The sequence below is a fragment of the Hemiscyllium ocellatum genome, chromosome 28 (assembly GCF_020745735.1).
Source record: "Hemiscyllium ocellatum isolate sHemOce1 chromosome 28, sHemOce1.pat.X.cur, whole genome shotgun sequence".
NCBI lineage: Eukaryota > Metazoa > Chordata > Chondrichthyes > Orectolobiformes > Hemiscylliidae > Hemiscyllium > Hemiscyllium ocellatum.
In genome coordinates, this window is record NC_083428.1 from 40,465,493 (window position 1) to 40,489,479 (window position 23,987).

General features: G+C 45.0%; 1 protein-coding gene across 4 annotated transcripts in view; it reads left to right on the forward strand.

The window, feature by feature from the left end:
- The first annotated feature begins 1,270 nt into the window (after positions 1 to 1,270).
- dpp9 (dipeptidyl-peptidase 9) overlaps positions 1,271 to 23,987 on the forward strand; it is a 108,165-nt gene continuing 85,448 nt past the window's right edge. The window contains exons 1-2 of one of the 4 annotated variants that reach the window (XM_060846241.1): positions 1,274 to 1,418; positions 10,892 to 10,995. The gene's annotated coding sequence lies outside the window, so the exon portion shown is untranslated. Of the gene's footprint in view, positions 1,419 to 1,652; positions 1,670 to 10,891; positions 10,996 to 23,987 lie in introns of those variants that run through there. The other 3 variants (XR_009646188.1, XM_060846240.1, XM_060846242.1) reach the window with 3 other exon arrangements.

The following is a 23,987-nucleotide window of genomic DNA, read 5'->3' on the forward strand; positions in this document are numbered from 1 at the left end:
AGTGCTCTGAAAGCTTGTGCTTCCAATTAAACCTGTTGGTCTATCACCTGATGTTGTGTGATTTTTAACAATGTTTAATCTGTCTCTCCCAAGACCAAACCCCCTTCATCACCATAGGACTCCCCCTGTCACACTGATCTAATTATATCTTTAGAAATACTTAATGAATACGAATTAATTATTAAACTTCATAAACACTAAAACACATATGCCATAAGTTCAGAATCAAAAGAAACTATGCATACAAAACACAAATCTTACCTCACAGACCGAATTCTTAACTGTTCTCCCGACTTTGCCACCTCTTCCGACACCATTCCAGCCGCCCACTCCCTCACACCTGTCCAGCCGCTCACACCTGTCCAGCCGCCCACACCCTCACACCTGTCCAGCCGCCCACACCCTCACACCTGTCCAGCCGCCCACTCCCTCACACCTGTCCAGCCGCCCACACCCTCACACCTGTCCAGCCGCCCACACCCTCACACCTGTCCAGCCGCCCACTCCCTCACACCTGTCCAGCCGCCCACACCCTCACACCTGTCCAGCCGCCCACTCCCTCACACCTGTCCAGCCGCCCACACCCTCACACCTGTCCAGCCGCCCACTCCCTCACACCTGTCCAGCCGCCCACTCCCTCACACCTGTCCAGCCGCCCACACCCTCACACCTGTCCAGCCGCCCACACCCTCACACCTGTCCAGCCGCCCACTCCCTCACACCTGTCCAGCCGCCCACACCCTCACACCTGTCCAGCCGCCCACACCCTCACACCTGTCCAGCCGCCCACACCCTCACACCTGTCCAGCCGCCCACTCCCTCACACCTGTCCAGCCGCTCACACCTGTCCAGCCGCCCACACCCTCACACCTGTCCAGCCGCCCACTCCCTCACACCTGTCCAGCGTCTCCCGCTACATTTCGATCCCTGATCTCACTTCAAACGAACCTCCTCCTAACGGCCATCTCTTTCCTCCCACCTCCCAGCAGTGGCCACTGTTCCACCGCCTATGGAAGGCGCTATGAGTCATCCGAACCTTGGGAGGCGCTGTGAATCCTTCGGGCGACACCGTGAGTCCACCGAGCCCAGAGACAGAGTCCTCAGGGCGGCGGGAGGCGCTGTGAGTCCTCCGGGCCGCGGGAGGCGCAGTGTGCGCTCCTAGTCCCGGGAGGCGCTGTGTGTCCTCCGAGCCGCGGGAGGCGCAGTGTGCGCTCCTAGTCCCGGGAGGCGCTGTGTGTCCTCCGAGCCGCGGGAGGCGCCCCCTCTCTGCGGGGCGAGGATGCTCCTGTGGCCGCGGTTGCCTTGTCGCGGGATGAAAGGTCGGAGTTGCGGTACCGTGTGTGTCCGGCGTCCTACCTCCTTGTCGGATTGAATGAAGCCGGAGGGGGAGTCTGTGACATCTCCTGGGCCTGTGGAAGGTGAGGATTGGGGTGTGAGGGAGAGGACGGGTGGGTGGTGTGAAACAAAAACAAATTGCTGGGGAACCGCAGCAGACCCATCGGTACCTGCGGAGACAAAGCGGAGTTAACACCTTTTTCGGAAGAGTGACAGGCGGCTGCCGCCAGGAGCCCGGACCTCACCCCCCGCCTGTCCTGAGGCCTGAGCCGAGTCGTGTGCAGCGGGCCCGAGCCCCGGGCCCTGCCTCTGGGGCTTGCGGTTCCATTAAATGGTGAGAGGGCCGGAGCGCCAGCGGCGGTTGGCCTGGGGAGGGCGGGATCGTTTGCGGCTGGACGGAGTATCTCAGAGCCCGGCCTTCCCGCTCCTCAGGCCCGCCAGCAGTCTGCAGCCTCCCTCTGTCAGCGAGGCCTAAGCTGCTTCCAGCAGGAAGGTGGCTGGGTGTTTGTAGTAGACTGTGCGGAGTCACCCTGACTCCGATTATATTTGCGGCACGGACATTTCCATTTAAATTACATTTTTAGTAGTTACAGTCCCCTCCGCTTCCTGTTACAATAACTCAGTATAGGAAGGATTAGGGATAGGGAGGATGCAATCCAGTTGCATCTCCAACTTTGACGGAGTTTTCGCTGAAAAACTTTTCTTTGGGCTGCAAACAATGTTTGAATTTCAAAGGGGGTATGTTTTTTCGTTTTAGAAAGTAGATCTCGGATATTTCATTAATCTGTCAATCTAGCTTCAGTTGTGGTAGTTTTACTACCTTCATGTCATTAATTTGTAAACTTGTATTTGATGGCTTAACGAGTAATTGATATGGTACTGAGTTATACGGAGTAGGAAAACCCTAAATGTGAGCTTTCGTGTTGATTATCAAAAAGTGGGTAACTATAGAATTGTAGTTGGTTTTGGGATCCACAGGCTGAGGGAATGGAAAAAAAGTGCCTTAAAAACTTGCTTTTGAACCGTTTGGGTTGCTGGGTAGGCCATTTCAGATAGCGGATAAGATTGAACAACCATTCCACCACTGAATGGTGTTAGTGAACCAGTTCACTTTTTATCACCATCAACAGTGTGCCATCATACTAACCTTTTTAAAAATTCCAATGTTTCGTCATCTGCCTGGTAGCATTTGAACCAAGAGATAAAAATCAGTGCAAGAGAAATTCGGCAATTCTGGCAGCATCTGTTGGGAGAGAAAGAGCTAACTTTGAATCTGATCTGACTCCTTGTCAGAACTGTTTTCAAGTCATCTCAGACTTGAAACTTTGTTTCATTTTCCACAGATACTGCAAGACCTGCTAAGTTTCTTCAGCACTTTGTTTTTATTTCAGATTTCCAACATCTGCAGTAATTTGCTTTTATTTGAGCATTAATCTGAGGCTAATTCAGTTAATTGACAGTACTGCTATGGATTTCCACTAAGTTTTGGTGGCTTGGAGATGTATCAGTAGTGCAGATGTGAGATGGGATTGGATTTAATTGTGATATCATGATGGACAAATAAACTACCCACTCACTGTTTAACTTTATTGACGATCAAGTGAATTTGAGAGGACTTATCAGGGCTCATGTAATTCCATATTCCTGAGTTTGTAATTATCTTTAGGCTCTTTATGCCACTTGAGTGGTATTTAGCTTAATCAGTTAAAACTTTGTTCAGTGGGGATTATACACCGGATGGAATAGGTGGACTCAGCAGAAAAAAATGTAATCTGTGTAAGAGCTGTTACTTAGCACATTTTAAAATTAACAAGCTTTTGAAGTGCTTCTTTTCGAAAACAAGGTATGAACTGATGACACTTCACCAGTAAAATGATAGAAGAGGTCAATAACCTGCTCAGGGAAGTTGAGTTTGGGTTCTGCCAGGGCCACTCAGCTCCTGACCTCATTACACCTTGGTTCAAACATGGACAAAAGACCCAAATTCTACAGGTGAGATGACAAAGTGTGGCATCAAGGAATGCTGGCAAAACTGGAATCAATCGGTATCGGGGGCAAACTCTCCGCTGATTGGACTCATGCCTGACATGTAGGAATATGGTTGTGATTGTTGGAGGTGGGTCATCTCACCTTCAGGACATCTCTGTTGGGGTTCCTCAAGACAGTATCCTAGGCCCAACCTATCTTCAGCTGCTTCATCAATGACCTAACTCCCTTGTAAGGTAAGACATGGGGTTGTTCCCTGGTAATGCACAATGTTCACCGTTCATGATTCCTCATGCTCCGAAAGCTAGTGTGCTTCCAATTAAACCTGTTGGACTATAACCTGGTGTTGTATGATTTTTAACATGATTCCTCAGGTACTGAAGTAGTTTATGTTCAAGTGTAACTGGATCTGGATAATATGGAAGCTTGGGCTGGTAAGTGGCATTTATGCCACTCCAATGCCAGGCTATGACCATCACCAAAAAGAGACTATCTAGCCACTGCCTCTTGACTTTCAATAGTGTTACCATCAAAGGACTCCCCCACTACCAACATCCTGGGGGTTGTCTTTAACCAGAAGCTCAACTGGACTCGCCACATAAACACAGTGGCAACAAGCACAGGTTAGAGGCTCGTAATATTATGGTGAGTAACTCCATTCCTGACGTCCCAAATCCCATCGTCCATCTATAAGGCACAAGTCAGAAGTGTGATGGCATGCTCCCCACTTGCCTGGGTGGGTACATCTCCAACAACACTCAAGCTTGACACCATATCGGATAAACTAGCTACTTGATTGGCACTACATTGACAAACATCCATTTCCTCCACCACAGTAGAAGTCACAGTAGAGTGTACTGTCTACAAGATGGGACACAGCAGAAATTCCCCAATGAGCCTCAGACAGCACTTTCCAAATGCACACCACTTTGATCTAAAAGGACATGGGTAACAGATACCTGGAACAACACAATCTTCAAGTTCTCCTCCAAGCCGCTCACCATCCTGACTTGGCCACTGTTCCTTCACTGTCACTGGGTCAAAATCTTGGAATTCCCTCTATTAGGGCATGGATTCAATCCACGGCATGTGGACTGCAGCAGTTCAGGAAGACACCTTACCATCACACCTCAAGGACAACTAAAAATGGGCAATAAATACTGGTCAGCTTGCAATGCCCACGTCCCACAAATGAATTTTTAAAAAGCTACAGTGAAGTTTTGGGTCAGATGAAAAGAAGTTTGGGTAAGGAGGTTGATTTGAATTAGCGTCTCAAAGGAAGAAAGCAAGTTGGAGATTCTAAAAAGAATATTCCAAAACTTGGGACTGAGGCAGTTGGAACCGTGATCACCAATGTTGGAGCATTATAAACCAGATAAAGCAGCTAAAGGTATTTGGTAAGCTATCACATAAAATATTACTGCACAAAATTAGGGTTCTGGGTATTGAGATAGAGGACTGCCTAATGGAAATGGAGTTGATGTCAATGAGTCGTTTTTTGTTGGCAAATTGTTAACTAGTAGAATGTTGCAGGAACCATTGCTGGGACCATAATGATTTGTAATCTATACCAATGTATTTGGTGAAGGGACTGCCTATCTATTTTAATCAAATTTGCTGATGATACAAAATTAGGTAGCAAGAGGTTTTGTAAAGAGGATACAGAGTGTTCTAAAAGACATAGGCTAAGTTGGTGTAAAAAAAAAGTACATGGAGCATCTGTGAGAAAATGTGAACTTTTTCATTTGGGCAGGAAGATTAGAAAGGCAGAATGTTATCCAAAGGGAGAGGGACTGCAGAATGATTTGTTCAGATCAACCTGGGTATCCTCATGAATGAAACAGAAAAATATTAGCACGTCATACCTAACTCATACGGATGACAAATAAAATGTTGGACTCTATTTTCGTAGAATGTGGGTGTTACTGGCAAGGCCAGTATTTATTGTCTATTCTTAATTGCTCTTGGGAAGATGGTGGTGAGCTGTCTCCTCTAACGGCTGCAATCCCTTGTGATCGAGGTACGTTCACAATGTTTTACTAAGGGTGTTACAAGATTTTGACCCAATGGCAATGAAGGATTGTCGATATAATTCTAAGTCAGGATGATCTGTAACTTGGAGGGACACTTGCAATTGATGTTCATATGCATACGCTGCCCTTGTCTTTCTAGGTGGTAGAGATAGTAGATGGAGTGTGCCGTTGCAGGCATGTTGCTTTGCCACTGCAGTATGTCTTTTTTGAATGGTACACATCGGAGTGAGGAGATTAATTGTTGGAAGTGGTGACCTGGATGGAGTAATGAAACTTGAGCATTGTTGAATCTGCACTCTTCCAGACAAATGGAGAGTAATCCATTGCACTCTTGACTGTGCCTTCCAGATGGTGTTGAGAATTTTGGGAGTCAGAAGTCAGTTTCACCTCGGAGTTCTGAACCTTTGACATGCTCTTATTGGCACAGTATTTATAGATATTTTTAATCGATCTGTTTAGGCATGTGGCACAAGTTTGAAGTGTTTGGGACTTGAGCCCAACCCTCTTTGAACAGAGATCACGATCTTACCACTCTACTGCAAGAGCCCTGCTTATAGTTGGTCCATTTCAACTTCTGGTCAATGGTAACCTTCAGGATATGGACAATGGGGGGTGTCAGCAATGGTAATGCCATTGAATGTTAAGGAATTGTATATGAATTATTCCCCTTTGCAGGTGATAGGAGATTTTTAACTTTCCAAACATAAACTGGGACTGCCATGTGTTAAGGACTTGGATGAGAGGAATTTAAGTGTGTATATGAAACTGTTCTCAGATGGCCCTACTGAATAAGGAGCAAAACTTGACCTTCTCTTGGGTAATAAGGCAGACAGGTGACTGAAGTGTAAGTGGGGAAGCACTTTGGGGCTGGTGATCATCATTCTATTTGTTTCAATATAGCTATGAAAAGGATAGACCAGATCTAAAAGCTAAAATTCTAAATTGGAGGAAGGTCAATTTTGACAGTATTGAGTAAGAAATTTTCAGAAGTTGATTTGCAGGTAAAGGGATGGCTGGAAGGTGGGAAGCCTTCAAAAATGAGATATTGAGAGTATTGAGAAAGTGTGTTCCTGTTAATGTGAAGGGCAGGGCTGGTGGGTGTAGCGATTGCTGGATGAAGAGAGAAATTGAGGCTCTGGTCAGGGCTTATGCTCGAAACGTCGAATTCTCTATTCCTGAGATGCTGCCTGGCCTGCTGTGCTTTGACCAGCAACACATTTGCAGCTGTGATCTCCAGCATCTGCAGATCTCATTTTTTACTCAAGAAAAAGGAGGCATACACACAGCTGGGATTGAGTGAATCCCTAGAAGAATATAAAGGCAGTGGGAGTACACCTAAGGAAATCGGGAGGGCTAAAAGGGGGCATGAAGTAGTTTTGGAGAAAGTAAGGATTGTGGATACTGGAAATCAGTCGAAAAGTATGGCACTGGAAAAGCACAGCAGGTCAGGCAGCATCCGAGGAGCAGGAAAGTTGATGTTTTGGGAATTATCAGGAATGTTTGGGAGGTGTGTGGGGAAGTGGGCTGAGCGATAAATGGGAGGGTGAGGGTGGAGGCAAAGTAACTGTGACGGTGATAGGTAGATGCAGGTGGGAGTGATATTGATAGATCGGAGGGGAGGCTGGAGAGGATAGGTGGAAAAGGAAGGTTAACAGAATAGTTCAAGAGGGCGGTGATGTGTTGGAGGATTGGATCTGGGATGAGGTGGGGGAAGGGGCGATTAGGAAACTGGTGAAGTCTATGTTGATGCCACGTGGTTGAAGGGTCCCAAGGTGGAAGGGATGTCGGGTGGCTTGGATTTGGCAATGGCAGAGGTGGAGGAATTGCATGTCCTTGACAGAGTGGGAGGGGGACTAAAGGGCGATGGGCTTGTTTGGTGCGTGTGTCCCAGAGATGTCCCCTGAAACGTTCCGTGAGTTGGCTTCCTGTCTCCAATGTAGAGTTTCCTGAAGAAGGGCTTATGCCTGAAATGTCGATTCTCCTGCTCCTTGGATGCTGCCTGACCTGCTGCGCTTTTCCAGCAACACATTTTTCAGCTCTGATCTCCAGCATCTGCAGTCCTCACTTTTTCTCCAATGTAGAGGAGACCACATTGAAACCAACAGACACAATAGATGAGGTGTTCAGATATGCAAGAAAATCTCTCAGATGTGAAATGATCCTTTGGGGCCTTGGATGGAGGTGAGGGGGAAAGGTGTAGGCACCAGTTTTACCCCACCTGTGGTGGCAAGGGAAGGTGTTGGCAGTGGAGGGCGGGTTGGTGGGGGGGGGGGGATGGAGGGAGTCACAGGGAATAGATTAAGGTGAGAGGGCAAAAATTTAAAAGGGACCTGGAGCAACGTATTCAAGGTGGTGCTTCCAGGGAATGTGGAGGCTGGTACAATTACAACATTTAAGAGGCATCTGGATGAGTACATACATAGGAAGGTTTTAGAAAGATCTGTGCCAGATGCTGGCAGATGGTACTAGATTTATTTAGGATATCTGGTCAGCATAGATGAATTAGACCGAAGGGTCTCTTTCCGTACTGTACAACTCTTATGACTATCCAGAAATCTCCTGCATGAGAATTCCAGATGCAGCAGAATCTGGTTTATATCTGGATAACATTAATTTTGCTATATTGGAAAAGAAGAATGAGTGTTTAGAGATGAATAGACTGCTGAAATAATATGGAAATGCAATTTATGGAAAATGATATGGAAATGTAACTTCGTATCTTGCATGTCTGTTATATTTTCTGAATGCAAATAGTCATTTGGTAGCACGAAACTTGAGCATTGCTGAAAACAGACACATTTTGTCAAGGCTTTTCATTAGGACTCATCTGGACAACTCACAAGAAATATCAATGTAAATGGAAACATTTATAATGTAAGAGAGGAGAGTTCTGAGTGGTTGGCAAGTGGACTTTGATTGCTGAGGCATTACTGTGGAGACTGCACTAGTTTCATTCCATGTATATATTAAGTTTTGTTTCCTTTATACTTTGGTTTACTTGTGAATTGTCGTTTTAAGGGAGAGGTAAAAAGCCTTGAATAAACATCTTTTGAAAACTTTTCATTTTTCAATAAATAGAATTCTTTCTTAAAGTTTCAGCTTATACGGTGGTGTGAAATTCCCTTTCATCCATCCACCTCTCCACTTCCCTGTTTTCATCCAACACACTTGAAGCCAATTTTTTGTCCACCCTGCTAACATTTCCTCCATCAGTTAAATGTCCATTTTTGTTAACTTTACTTGCAAAACATCTCAGCTTACTTGAAAAATTGTTGTATAAACAGAGTGAAAATTTGATCTGTGAACATTTGTACATTGGCAGTTAATTGCAGCAATGGATGATGGGTATCTACTCGGGGAACCTAGCGTTGTTTCAATACCAACTAACAAAGATCTAACTGCATGAATACTGCTTTCCAAATATTGGGTCCAAAATTGCTCCTCCCTTGTTGGGCTTTCTACCTACTCACCAAATAAAGTTCTGCTGGATGGATGACTGAAGAACTTTACTTTCTCCTGACCGTAAAACGATTTGGGAGGCCTTTAGTATCCACCCAAATGCATGTTAGCCCCTTTTGTGTTGTTTTCACGTCTACCCATGTGGCCCTAGTAGAGTCATACAGATGTACAGCACAGAAACTCATCCATGCCGACCAGGTATCCCAACCCAATCTAGTCCCACCTGCCAGCACTCGGTCCGTATCTCTCCAAACCTTTCCTATTCATATACCTGTCCATTTGCCTTTTAAATGTTGCAATTGTACTAGCCTCCACCACTTCATCTGGCAGCCTGTTCCACACACATACCACCTTCTGGTGCATAAGTTGCCTGTTAGGTCTCTTTTATATGTTGCCCCTCTCACCTTAAACCTATGCCCTCTAGTGCTGGACTCCCCTACCTCGGGGAAAAGACCTTGTCTGTTTACCCTATCCATGCCCCTCATGATTTTATAAACCTCTTATAATGTTACCCCTCAGCCTCTGCTCCATGTAAAACAGCCCGAGCCTATTCAACCTCTCCCTATAACTGAAATCGTCCAATCCTGGCAACATCCTTGTAAATCTTTTCTGAACGCTTTTGAGTTTTGCAATATCCTTCCGATAGGAAGAAGACCAGAATTGCACGCAGTATTCCAAAAGTGGCCTAACCAATGTCCTGTACAGCCACAACATGACCTCCCAACTCCTGTACCAATGCTCTGACCAATAAAGGAAAGAATACTAAACACCACCTTCATTATCCTATCCACCTGCGACTCTACTTTCAAGGAGCTATGAACCTGCATTTCAAGGTGTCTTTGTTCAGCAACCCTCTCCCTAAGACCTTACCATTAAGTGTATAAGTCCTGCTAAGACTTGCTTTTTCAAAATGCAGCTCCTCGCATTTATCTGAATTAAACTCCATTTACCACTTCTCAGTCCATTGGCCCATCTGGTCAAGATTCTGTTGTAATCTGAGGTAACCTTCTTCGCTGTCCACTACACCTCCAGTTTTGGTGTCATCTGCAAACTTACTAACAATACCTCTTAAGCTTACATTCAAATCATTTATATAAGCAATGAAAAGTAGAGGACCCAGCACCAATCCTTGTGGCATTCCACTAGTCACCAGTCTCCAATCTGAAAAACAACCCTCCTCCACCACCCTCTGTCTTCTCCCTTTGAGCCAGTTCTGTTTCCAAATGGCTAGTTCTCCCTGTATTCCATGAGATCTAACCTTGCTAACCAGTCTCCCATGGGGAACCTTGTCGATCGCCTTCCCGAAATCCATAATAGATGACATCTAGGAAATAGTTTGGGCATTAAACAAATTGTCTGCTGCTCTTCAAGCAGTTCTTTTGATCCTTCATCCAAACAGGAAGGCAGGCCCTCAGTTTAACAACATGCCCAGAAGGCTACTCCAATATTGCATTGCACTTTACTATCCTCAAGTGTCAACCCACATTATCTGATCATATTCCAAAGTGGGACTTATACTCAGCCTTCTGATTGCCAAGTGAGAAAGCTACCACTGCCCTAAAATTGCACATGAAACTATCACAAAGGAATTATTTTAAAAATGGGAAGCTTTCTGTGAGGCTTTGTCATCAGTTGCAGGAGATGCATGTATAATTCAAGGACTGATATCTTCCTCCTCTAGAAAATGTTCTTGAGCCAACTGACTACATTGATATGATCGTAGGGAAAAAAAGCCATCTTCCCCCACTATCCCCGTGAAGTGTTTAGCAAGACTGGTAATTGGCTTGCAGTGATTAGCGAGGATGTATTTAACTTCTGTTCTCCAACTGTGAAGGAAAGAAAGGAATTTCTTTTGCAAAGCACCTTTCGCAACCTCTGGATTTCCAAAATGTCTGTGCAGCTCATGACCTTTGGAGTATTTATACTGAAGTTTGAAGCTTTAGCATAAATACTACCTTTTTCCTAGCTGTTAACTGTTCTGATGAAAGTTACAGAATTCAACTGTTAATTCTGCTTTCTTCCTACAAATGCTGTCAGACCTGCTGAGTTGTTTCAAGCAATATCTGTTTTTGTTTCAGATCTCCACCATCTGCAGTTCTGTGTCTTACTTTTGGAATATTGTTACTGCTGCAAGGCAGGAAATGTGACAATCAATTTGAACACACAAAGGTCCCACAATAAGGTAATACCCAGATTACCACCTTTTGGTAATAGGTATCCTGGCCAAGATACGAGTGTGAATTCCACAACTATTGTGAAAATAGATCCTTGGGATATTTTCATGTGTTTTAGTGGGTCAGTACAACATACCTGAAAGTTGGCACTTCTGACTGTGTACTCTCCCTTGGTATTGCATTGCACTGTCAGCCTAGATTTAGTGCCTAGTCTTTGGAGTGCATATTGAATTCCCACACTTTTTACTGAATTGAGACTGTTACCAAGCTGAACCACACTTAATAGATTTTAGATTAGATTCCCTACAGTGTGCAAACAGGCCCTTCGGCCCAACCAGTCACACCGATCCTCCGAAGTGTAACCCACCCAGACCCATTTCCCTCTGACAAATTGACCTAACACTATGGGGCAACTTAGCATGGCCAATTCACCTAACCTGCACGTCTTTGGACTGTGGGAGGAAACTGGCGCATCCAGGGGAAACCCACGCAGACACAGGGAGAATGTGCAAACTCCACACAGGCAGTCACCCGAGGCTGGCTGGAATCGAAACTTGGGACCCTGGTGCTGTGAGACAGCAGTGCTCACCACTAACCTACTGTGCATTGGGCTGTTCTGAAGAAAGTGACTGTACTGAAAAGTTTGGTGCAGATATCGGATACAGTGCAACCTTGATTATCCAAGCATCAATTATCCAAATTTTGGATTATCAGAACAAGATCTCAAGGTCCCGGTTGGGTAAACTGTGTCACCTGCACATTCGATTGTCTGAACAAAATACTCCCTGTCTGTGTCATTCAGATAATCAAGGTTGCCCTGTAGACAGCAATTGAGAGATGGAGTTTATATTAAATTCAATAAATTTTGCAGTTTGTAGGAAGATGCCATGAAATTCACCGGAATAACTCCGTCTTTCAGGAAAGAAAGATGTAGCATTTGATTGTTTGAGCTCTACTTCCCTGCTGTGTCTGATTAGCTAAAGTGGCCTACCAATCCACTTGGTTATAAAACAATCACTTAAGAAACAAGACTATCACCATTTTCATAACTTCGAATTAGCAATACATGAAAGTTTGTCAGTGTTGAGTTCACAACCACAGATTTTAAAAACACCATTGGATTTACTATCTCAGCTTGGGATTTGAATTCATTAAACTCCAAATCTGAATCTGCGGAAAAGTCCTTTAAAATGTTCCTTTATTTGCATTTGTAGAATCAGAGAATGATCAGAGCGCGTCAGGATTGCTGATGTATGATTTGTCAGGAGTAGCTGAAAAAATAGGTTTGAATTAGCAGCAGGTCAGTTTTCATTTCCTGTAGATAGAACCTAGATATTGTGGAAGATATTGCAATGCAGTTTATCTTCTTATCACAGTTCCAATGCTGTTTATCTTCTTATTACAGTTCCAATGCTGTATTTATTTTTTGAGTAGACTCCCATAATCTTTTGTTCATATCGTTGATATCTACAGAATTGTCCGTGTAATATCTTTTAATGCCAGCAGATTTCATAACGGGTATGGCACTGTTAATTTCTGAATACTTATCGCCTGTGTCTGTTAGTAACTGATTATGATCATTCTGCTATAAAATCTGCAGGATGGGAATTATTTGGTAAGTGTAACCTATTGGTGGTGTTGTGGACAGTGAACATAGTTATCTGAAGAGTACAATGGGACTTGGATCCAATGGACAGATGGGCCAATGGACCAAAGAGTGGCAGATGGAGTTTAATCTAGATAAATGAGGTGCTACATTTTGGAGGGCAAATCCGGGCCAGACTTATACATTTTAATGATAAGGTCCTGGAGAGTCAAACAAAGCGACCTTGGAATTCAGGTTCACAGGTTCCTTGAAAGTGAAGTCACACGTAGACAAGATAGTGAAGAAGGCGTTTGGATGCTTGCCTTTATTGGTCAGTGCATTAACTATAGGAGTTGGGAGGTAAAGTTGTGACTGAACAGGATATTGGTTTGGCCACTTTTGGAATATTGAGTGCAATTCTGGTCTCTCTCCTTGAGAAATGATGCTGTGAAACTTGAAAGAGTTCAGAAAAGATTTACAAGGATATTGCCAGAGCTTTAGGGAGAAGCTGAATAGGCTGTGGCTGCTTTCTCTGGAGCACTGGAGGCTGAGGGATGACCTTTTTGAGATTTATAAATTCATGAAGGGTATGGATAGAGTGAATAGTCATGGCCTTTCCCCAGGGTAGAGAAGTTCAAAACTAGAGGCCATAGGTGTAAGGTGAGAAGGGAAAGATTTAAAATGACTTAAGGAGCAATATTTTCACACGAGGATTATGCATGTATGGAATGAACTACTAGAGGAAGTGGTGGAGGCCAATAAAATTACAACATTGAAAAGGCATCTGTATGGGTATATGAATAGTAAGGGTTTCGAGGAATATGGGCCAAATGCTGGCTAGATTAATTTAGGCTATCTAGCTGGCATTGACATATTGGACTGTTTCCGTGCTATACATCTCTTAAAAACTCCAAAATGTGGAATTGTCAGATATCTGATCGGTTGCTGGATTGAAAAGAGCATTAACAGATTCCTGTCTACAGACTATGTGCCTGTCTTGCTGCTCAGATGGTGTAACATGAGACCCATGATGCAAGGAAGGAATTTAGATTGGCTTTATCACAGTTTGATATTAATAGACACAACTGCTTTCCACTTAACCGTCTGTGTGGTATATTGATCTCAAGCCAGCAATTTTGTTAGGTAATTTGCTTCATAACTAAGGATTTCTTTGACCTTTCTGTAATGACTGTTTTGTATTCTGTTCAGTTTTTTCAACATGAATTTCAGATACATTGGAAGCACCCTTCAAATGTTTAGATTAGAATGTGTTGTACAACAAAAAAAAATTCAAAATAAATATGTGGGTGAAAGTGGAGATTGGTGAATTAGTTAAGTTGTAAGGGTTTTTGCTGCTTGAGTGCTTGACTAAAACCCGAATCTGTTCAGAAACCTGCATTTCTAGCATTTAGAACACACAAGTTAGGATCGGGGTAGGCCTTTTGGTCCATTGTGCCTTTTGGATCATTAATCCCTTGGGTAGATCAGAAGTGATCAGTGGAAAGGAGTGTAGAAGCTGTTCAAGTCATCGCAATCCCTTGTTCCGTGAAGTTTGCATAAGATTGGCACAGATCAGTGCCACGTGGATTACAAGGAAGCAATGCCAGAGATGGATAGAGTGGTAATCACTGTGAAAGACAGCAGCAAGAAAAATGAAGAGTCATAGAGAGGGACAGCACAAAGTGTATTACATGTGACTGCAACTTCAGCACTGCATTTATGGAATAACCTACGTTGAAAGTGGTCTGAAACCAGATGTGATGGGAATAGATCAGGTTTATTCGTGTGTCAGTCGTTTGTGACATTGAGTGAAGTTTTAGGAATTGTGTGGAATATGACTTGTTCAGTCTTTCTACTTACCAATTTGCATGATGTGGTGGGGTTTAAAATTTCATAATGTGTGGCCTAGAAGCAAAGGACACAGCTTCAAAATAAGAGGTGGATCAGTTAGGACTGATTTGAGGAGAATTTTCTTCACTTGGAGGTTGTAAATTTTTGCAATTCTCTATCCCAGAGGCATATGCAGGCTCAGTTATTGAATATTTTCAAGGCATAATAGTTGTTTTTAATAGGATCTAGGGGTATGGGGAAATGCCATTGTGGTAGAGCATCACCCATGATCCAGTTGAATAGTGGAGAGACTCGATGGGTTGAAAAGCCAATTCCTACTGCTAATAGGTATGTAAGAAACAGGAGCAGGTGTAGGCCATAGGGCCTTGTTGCAACTTCTATTAAAATCAAGTCTTGGCAAGAGAGTAGAATTTGATGCTTCTTCCTTGTAACCCAGAGTCCTGTAGATGAAGCATTGGCGTTTCAGCTTTGGAATGTGCTGTCACCACAGCTTTCTGGGGAAGAAATTCTTTTCATCTCCATCTTAAATGGGTAGAAATGAAGGCAAGAGAGGAGGGGGAGTGGTGTTTTTGATAAGGGATAGTAAGCTAAGCTCACAATGGCAGGGGACCTCAGACCCATGACATGTGCCTCTTGCTTGATGTGGGAGCTTAGGAACGTGTCTGACGTTCCTGACTCTTAGGCTTGCAAGAAGTGAGTCCAGCTGCAGCTCTTGTTTGACCGCATGACAGCTCTGGAGCTGCTGATGGACTCACTGTGGAGCATCAGCGATGCTGAGGAGGTCATGGATAGCGCATTTAGTGAACTGGTCACACCACAGGTTAGACTTGCTAAGGAAGACAGTGAATGGGTGACCAAAAGATAGAAAAAGAGTAGGAAGGCAGTGCAGGTGTCCTCTGCGGTCATCTTCCTCCAAAACAGAGGCTCATGCCCGAAACGTCGATTCTCCTGCTCCTTGGATGCTGCCTGACCTCCTGCGCTTTTCCAGCAACACATTTTCAGCTCTGGAGAAGGTGGGACTATTACAAAATGGACAGTCTACATCTGAACCAAACCGGAATCAATGTCCTTGGGGGGAGTTTTTGCTACTGCTGTTGGGGAAGTTTTAAATTAATGTGGCAGGGGACTGGGAACTGGGAACCAGAAGAGGAAACACGTAGGCAGCGAGGTGGAGACTGGAGCCTGTAAGAATCATGAAGATAGCATTAATAAAAGGAAGAGTAGCAGAGAGCAGATGAGTGCAAAAGAACTGGTGGCCTGAAATGCAAGGAGTATAGTGTGTAAGGCAGATGAACTTGGGGCTTGGATTGGTGCCTGGGAGTATGATGTTATTGCAATCATCGGCCCTGACCAGCAATACAACTCTACCCCCCCCTTTTATTTCCCTCCCTGTCCTGTCTGAAGCGACCCTCCTGGAACATTTAGTTGCCAATTATCATGCTGAAGGAAGGGCATGATAATTGGCAACTAAATGTTCCAGGAGGGTCGCTTCAGACAGGACAGGGAGGGAAATAAAAGGGGGGATAGAGTTGCATTGCTGGTCAGGGCTGATATCGCTGCTGTGCTAAAGGAGGACACTATGGAGGTCTTAAGTAATGAGGCATTATGGGTGGAACTGAGAAATAAGGATGCATTTACAAAGTTGGGGCTGTATTGCAGACCTCCCAACAGTGAGCGTGAGGTAGAAGAACTAACAGGTAAACAGACTACGGAAAGATGTAGAGGCAATAGGGTAGTGGTGATGGGAGATTTTAATTTTCCCAACACTGACTGGGATACACATAGCGTCAGAAGTCTGGATGGGGTAGAATTTGTAAGAAGTGTCCAGGAGAGTTTTCTAGAGCAGTATGTCAATTGTCCGACTAGGGAAGGGGCCATCTTGGACCTGGTACTGGGGAGCGAGCCATGACAGGTGGTAGAAGTTGCGGTGGGGGATTTCTTTGGCAACAGTGACTCCAATTCTGTAAGTTTCAGAATACTCGTAGATAAAGATGGGAGTAGTCCTCAGGGAAGAGTACTAAACTGGGCCATGGCCAATTTTATCAACGTTAGGCAGGAGCTCGGAAATGTGGATTGGACACAGCTATTTGAAGGCAAATCCACATTTGATATGTGGGAGGCTTTCGAAGATAGTGCAGGATAGGCATGTCCCGTTGACTGCAAAGGACAAGTAGGGCAAGATTCGTGAACCATGGATGACAGGAGAAATTATATGACTAACCAAGAGGAAAAGGGAAACATACGTAAGGTCTGGGCAGCTAAGAACAGAACGGTTTCTGGAGGAATATCGGAAGAGTAGGGCAAGTCTTAAATGAGGAATCATCCGGGCTAAAAGGAGTCATGAAATAGCTTTAGCAAGCAGAATTAAGAAGAATCCCAAAGCATTTTATTCTTATATAAGAAGCAAGCGGGTAACTAGAGAAAGGATTGGTCCACTAAACGATCATGAAGGAAGGCTGTGTGTCGAAACTGAGAGAATGGGTGAGATTCTGAATGATTACTTTGCATCACTGTTCACGGAGGAGAGGAACATGATGAATCTTGAGATTAAAGATAGAAGTTTGATTGGTCTGGATCACGTTGACATAAGTAGGGAGGATATGTTGGGTAGGCTAGAGGTTATTAAGGTGGACAAATCCCCAGGATCAGATGGGATCTATACAAGGTTGCTGAGGGAGAGGAGAGAGGAAATAACTGGGACCCTGACAGATATCTTTGTGGCATCCTTAAATACAGGTGAGGTGCCGGAGGACTGGAAGGTTGTTCATGTTGTCCCCCTGTACAAGAAGGGTAGTAGGTATTTTCCGGGTAACTACCGACCAGTGAGCCTGATGTTGGTGGTGGGGAAGTTGCTGGAGAGGGTACTGAGTGATAGGTTCTATTTATATTTAGAAAAGGATTGGCTTATCAGTGATAGACAGCATGGTTTTGTGTGGGGGAGATCATGCCTTACCAATTTAATAGAGTTCTTTGAGGAAGTGACCAAGTTGATAGGTGAAGGAAAGGCTGTTGATGTCATATACATGGACTTTAGTAAGGCATTTGATAAGGTTCCCCATGGTAGACTAATGGAGAAAGTGAAGTCACATGTTGTGCAGGATGTTCTAGCTAGGTGGGTAAAGAACTGTTGAGCAACAGGAGACAGAGTAGTGGTAGTTGAAGGGAGTTTCTCAAAATGGAGAAAGGTGACCAGTGATGTCCCACAGGAGTCAGTGTTGGGGCCACTGTTGTTTGTAATATACATAAATGATCTAGAAGATGGAACAAGTTTTCAGATGACATGAAGATTGGTGAAATAGCAGAAAGCATAAGAGACTGTCAAAGAATATAGGAGGATATAGATAGTCAGGAGAGTTGGCAGAAATGTGATAAAAGGATTTCAATCCAGACAAATGTGAGGTGATGCATTTACACAAGACTAATTCTAGAGCGAATTATATAATGAACAGAAGAGCCTTGGGAAAAGTTGATGGGCAGAGAGATCTGGGAGTGCAGGTTCATTGTACCCTGAAGGTTGCTGCACAGGTGGATAGAGTGGTCAAGAAGGCATATAGTATGCTTGCCTTCATTGGATGGGGTATTGAGTATAAGAGCTGGCAAAGCATGTTAAAATTGTACAAGCTGAAAATGTGTTGCTGGAAAAGCGCAGCAGGTCAGGCAGCATCCAAGGAGCAGGAGAATTGACGTTTTGGGCATGAGCCCTTCTTCAGGAATGAGGAAAGTGTGCCAAGCAGGCTAAGATAAAAGATAGGGAGGACGAACTTGGGGGAGGGACGTTAGAAATGCGATAGGTGGAAGGAGGTCAAGGTGAGGGTGATAGGCCACAGTGGGGGTGGGGGCAGAGAGGTCAGGAAGAAGATTGCAGGTTAAGAAGGTGGTGCTGAGTTCGAGGGTTAGGACTGAGACAAGGTGTCGGGAGGGGAAATGAGGAAACTGGAGAAATCTGAGTTCATCCCTTGTGGTTGGAGGGTTCCTAGGCGGAAGATGAGGCGATCTTCCTCCAGCCATCATGTTGCTATGGTCTGATGATGGAGGAGTCCAAGGACCTGCATGTCCTTGGTGGAGTGGGAGGGGGAGGTGAAGTGTTGCACCACGGGGTAGTTGGATTGGTTGGTCTGAGTGTCCCAGAGGAGCGCTCTGAACCATTCTGCAAGTAGGCGGCCTGTCTCCCCAATATAGAGGAGGCCACATCGGGTGCAGCGGATGAAGTAAATGATGTGTGTGGAGATGCAGGTGAATTTGTGGCGGATATGGAAGGATCCCTTGGGGCCTTGGAGGGAAGTAAGGGGGAGATGTGGGCGCAAGTTTTGCATTTCTTGCGGTTGCAGGGGAAGGTGCTGGGAGTGGAGGTTGTGGGGTGGGGGATGTAGACCTGACGAGGGAGTGGTCTTTACGGAACGCTGATAGGGGAGGGGAGAGAAATATATCCCTGGTGGTGTGGTCTGTTTGGAGGTGGCAGAAATGGTGACAGATGATATGAAGTATCTGGAGGTTTGATCGGTTGGTAGGTGAGGACCAGTGGGGTTCTGTCCTGGTGGCGATTGGAGGGGCGGGGCTCGAAGGCGGAGGAGCGGGAAGTGGAGGAGATGCGGTGGAGAGCATCGTCGATCACGTTGGTGGGGAAATTGCGGTTCGGTATTGGAACTGGTCCTCCTGGGAGCAGATGTGGCGGAGATGAAGGAATTGGGAATGTGGGATGGCGTTTTTACAGGGGGCAGGGTGGGAGGAGGTGTAGTCTAGGTAGCTGTGGGAGTCAGTCGGTTTATAGTAACACTAGACTACCTAGACCACAGCTACCTAGATTAAGAACACTTCAACTTCCCCTCCCACTCCACTAAGGGCATACAGATCCTTGGACTCCTCCATCACCAGACCATAGCAACATGACGGTTGGAGGAAGAGCGCCTCATCTTCTGCCTAGAAACCCTCCAACCACAAGGGATGAACTCAGATTTCTCCAGTTTCCTCTTTTCCCCTCCCCACACCTTGTCTCAGTCCCAACCCTCGAACTCAGCACCACCTTCCTAACCTGCAATCTTCTTCCTAACCTCTCCGCCCCCACCCCCACCCCCACTACGGGCTATCACCCTCACCTTATCACCCTCACCTTAACCTCCTTCCACCTATTGCATTTCCAACGCCCCTCCCCCAAGTCCCTCCTCCCTACCTTTTATCTTAGCCTGCTTGGCACAATTTCCTCATTCCTGAAGAAGGGTTCGTGCCCTAAAAGTTGATTCTCCTGCTCTTTGGATGCTGCCTGACCTGCTGCGCTTTTCCAGCAACACACTTTCACTTATACACTTAATGGTAAGTTCCTAGGGAGTGTTGCTGAACAAAGAGACCTTGGAGTGCAGGTTCATAGCTCCTTGAAAGTGGAGTCACAGGTAGATAGGATAGTGAAGAAGGCATTTGGTATGCTTTCTTTTATTGGTCAGAGTATTGAGTACAGGAGTTAGGAGGTCATGTTGCGACTGTACAGGACATTGGTTAGGCCCCTGCTGGAATATTGCATGCAATTCTGGTCTCCTTCCTATCGGAAGGATGTTGTGAAACTTGAAAGGGTTCAGAAAAGATTTACAAGGATGTTGCCAGGGTTGGAGGCTCTGACCTATAGGGAGAGGCTGAACAGGCTGGGACTGTTTTCCCTGGAGTGTCGGAGACTGAGGGGTGACCTTGTAGAGGTTTACAAAATTGAAGAGCATGGATAGAATAAATAGGCAAAATCTTTTCCCTAGGGTCGGGGAGTCCAGAACTAGAGGGCATAGGTTTAGGGTGAGAGGGGAAAGATATAAAAGAGACCTAATGGGTGACTTTTTCATACAGAGAGTGGTACGTGTATGGAATGAGCTGCCAGAGGATGTGGTAGAGGCTGGTACAAATACAACATTTAAGAGGCATTTGGATGGGTATATGAATAGGATATGGGCCGGATGCTGGCAAGTGGGACTAGATTGGGTTGGGATATCTGGTCGGCATGGACGGGTTGGACTGAAGGGTCTGTTTCCATGCTGTACATCTCTATGACTCAGAACATTTTCTGATTCACTATGTGGATGTACCTACTAGGGAAGGTATTACACCTGACCTACTGTTGGGAAATAAGGCAGGGCGGGTGACTGAGGTGTCAGTGGGGGAGCACTTTGGGGCCAGCGATCATAATACTATTAGATTTTAAAATAGTGATGGAAAGGGATAGACCAGATTGAAAAGTTGAAGTTCTAAATTGGAGAAATGCCAATTTTGATGGTATTAGGCAAGAACTTTGAAAAGCTGATTGAGGGTGATGTTTGAAAGTAGAGGGACGGCAGAAAATGGGAAGTCTTCAGAAATTAGATGACAAGAATTCAGAAAAAGTATATTCCTGTTAGGGCGATAGGAAAGGCTGGTCAATATAGAGAATGGATGACTAAAGAAATTGAGGGCTTGGTTTAGAAAAAGGAGGAAGCAGATGTCAGGTATTGACAGGATAGTTAGAATGAATCCTTAGAAGAGTCTAAAGGCAGTAGGAGTATACTTAAAACAAAAATCAGGAGGGCAAAAAGGGGACATGAGATAGCTTTGGCAAATAGAATTAAGGAGAATCCAAAGGGTTTTTACAAATACATTAAGGACAAAAGGGTAACAAGGGAGAGAATAGGACCCTTCAAAGATCAGCCATTTGTGTGGAGCCGCAGAGAATGGAATTCCTAAACAAGTATTTTGGATCAGTATTTACTGTGGAAAAGGATATGGAAGATATAAAATGTAGGGAAACAGATGGTGACCTATTGAAAAATGTCCATACTACAGAGGAGGAAGTGTTGGATATCTTGAAACGTGTAAAGGTGGATAAATCCCCAGGACCTGATCAGGTATACCCGAGAACTCTGGGAAGCTAGGGAAGTGATTGCTGGGCCTCTCACTGAGATATTTGTATTATCGATAGCCACAGGTGAGGTGCCAGAACACTGGAGTTTGGCTAAAGCTGGGCCACTGTTTAGAAAGGGTGGTAAGGACAAGCCAGGAAAATATAGACCAGTGAGCCTGACATCGGTGGTGGGCAAGTTGTTGGAGGGAATCCTAAGGGACAGGATGTATATGTATTTGGAAAGGCAAGGACTGGTTAGGGATAGTCAACATGGCTTTGTGCTTGTGAAATCATTTCTCACAAACTTGATTGAGTTTTTTGAAGAAGTAACAAAGAGGATTGATGAGGGCAGAGCAGTAGATGTGATCTATATGGATTTCAGTAAGGTGTTCAACAAGGTTTCCCATGGGAGACTGGTTAGCAAGGTTAGATCTCAAGGAATACAGGGAGAACTAACCAATTGGATATAGAACTGGCTTAAAGGTAGAAGACAGAGGGTGGTGGTGGAGGGTTATTTTTCAGACTGGAGGCCTGTGACCAGTGGAGTGCCACAAGAATCAGTGCTGGTACCTCTACTTTTTGTCATTTATATAAATGATTTGCATATGAGCTTAAGAGGTACAGTTAGTAAGTTTGCAGATGACACCAAAACTGGAGGTGTAGTGGACAGCGAAGAAGGTTACCTCAGATTACAATGGGATCTTAATCAGATGGGTCAGTGGGCTGAGAAGTGGCAGATGGAGTTTAATTCAGATAAATGCGAGGTGCTGCATTTTGGTAAAGCAAATCTTAGCAGGACTTATACACTTAATGGTAAGGTCCTTGGGAGTGTTGCTGAACAAAGAGACCTTGGAGCTTAAAAATGTGTTGCTGAAAAAGCACAACAGGTCAGGCAGCATCAAAGGAGCAGGAGACTCGATGTTTCAGGCATAAGCCTTTCTTCAGGAATGAGGAGGGTGTGCCAAGCAGGCTAAGATAAAAGGTAGGGAGGAGGGACTTGGGGGAGGGGCGTTGGGAATACGATAGGTGAAAGGAGGTTAAGGTGAGGGTGATAGGTCGGAGAGGGGGTGGGGGCGGAAAGGTCGGGAAGATTGCAGGTCAAGAAGGCGGTGCTGAGTCAGAGGGTTGGGACTGAGAAAAGGTAGGGGGAAGGGAAATGAGAAAGCTTGTGGTTGAAGGGTTCCTCGGCGGAAGATGAGGCACTCTTCCTCCAGGCATCGTGTTGCTATGGTCTGGCGATGGTGGAGGCCAAGGAACTGCACGTCCTTGGAGTGGGAGGGGGAGTTAAAGTGTTCATCCACAGGGCGGTTGGGTTGGTTGGTGCAGGTGTCCCAGAGGTGTTCTCTGAAACGTTCCGCAAGTAGGCGGCCTGTCTCCCCAATATATAGGAGGCCACATCGGGTGCAGCGGATGCAGTAAATGATGTGTGCTTGGCACACCCTCCTCATTCCTGAAGAAGGGCTTATGCCCGAAACGTCGATTCTCCTGCTCGTTTGATGCTGCCTGACTTGCTACGCTTTTCCAGCAACACATTTTTAAGCTCTGATCTCGAGCACCTGCAGTCCTCACTTTCTCCTAAAGAGACCTGGGAGTTGCAGGTAGATAGGATAATGAAGAAGCGTTTAGTATGCTTTCTTTTATTGGTCAGAGTATTGAGTACGGGAGTTGGAAGGTCATGTTGCTGCTGTACGTGACATTGGTTAGGCCACTGTTGGAATATTGCATGCAATTCTGGTATCTTTCCTGTTGGAAAGATGTTGTGAATCTTGAAAGGATTCAAAAAAGATTTACAAGGATGTTGCCAAGGTTGGAGGATTTGAACTGTAGGGAGAGGCTGAACAGGCTGGAGCTGTATTCCCTGGAACATCAGAGGCTGAGGGGTGATCTTATAGAGGTTTACAAAATTATGAGGGGCATTGATAGGATAAATAGACAAAGTCTTTTCCCTGGGGTCAGGGAGTCCAGAACTAGAGGGCATAGGTTTAGGGAGAGAGAGGAAAGATATAAAAGGGACCAAAGGGCAACTTTTTCACGCAGAGGGTGGTACGTGTATGGAATGAGCTGCCAGAAGTAGTGGTGGAGGCTGGTACAATTGCAACTTTTAAAAAGTATTTGGATGGGCTTATGAATTGAAAGGGCTTGGAGGGATATGGGCCGGGTGCTGGCAGGTGGGACTAGATAGGGTTGGGATATCTGGTTGGCATGGACGGGTTGGACCGAATGGTTTGTTCTAGGACTCTAAATGAAGGATCGCTTACACTGGAACTTGTTCCAGATATCTAACTTACTCCAAGGAGGAAACATGATCTCTGCATTATCTTCTTGTTGAATCTCCTAAGAATATTGTTTCTCGTTCTTCTAAACTCCATGAGTACAGGCCCGACCTACTCAACATTTCTTTGTAAGTTGTGACGATGGTACCAACTATTGGGCCAAATTTTCTGCCTTCCTGGATTCATGAGAGTGAATGAATGAGAAGGAAAAGAAATGGATCATACCTTCTTGCATGTCTACCAATGCTATTCATAGATTTCACTTGTCAGAAAGTCAGTTATCTTTCTCTCCCTCTTCCTGTCTCTCTCTATCCACCCACTCCCAGGATACACCTGACTTTCGTTAATGCTTGAATCAGTTCGTGGAGCCGTGTCCTGATCAGTACTGTATCGAAATAAAGTTTCGATCTCTTTGAAGCTGCATTTCATAAGTGTGCCACACTG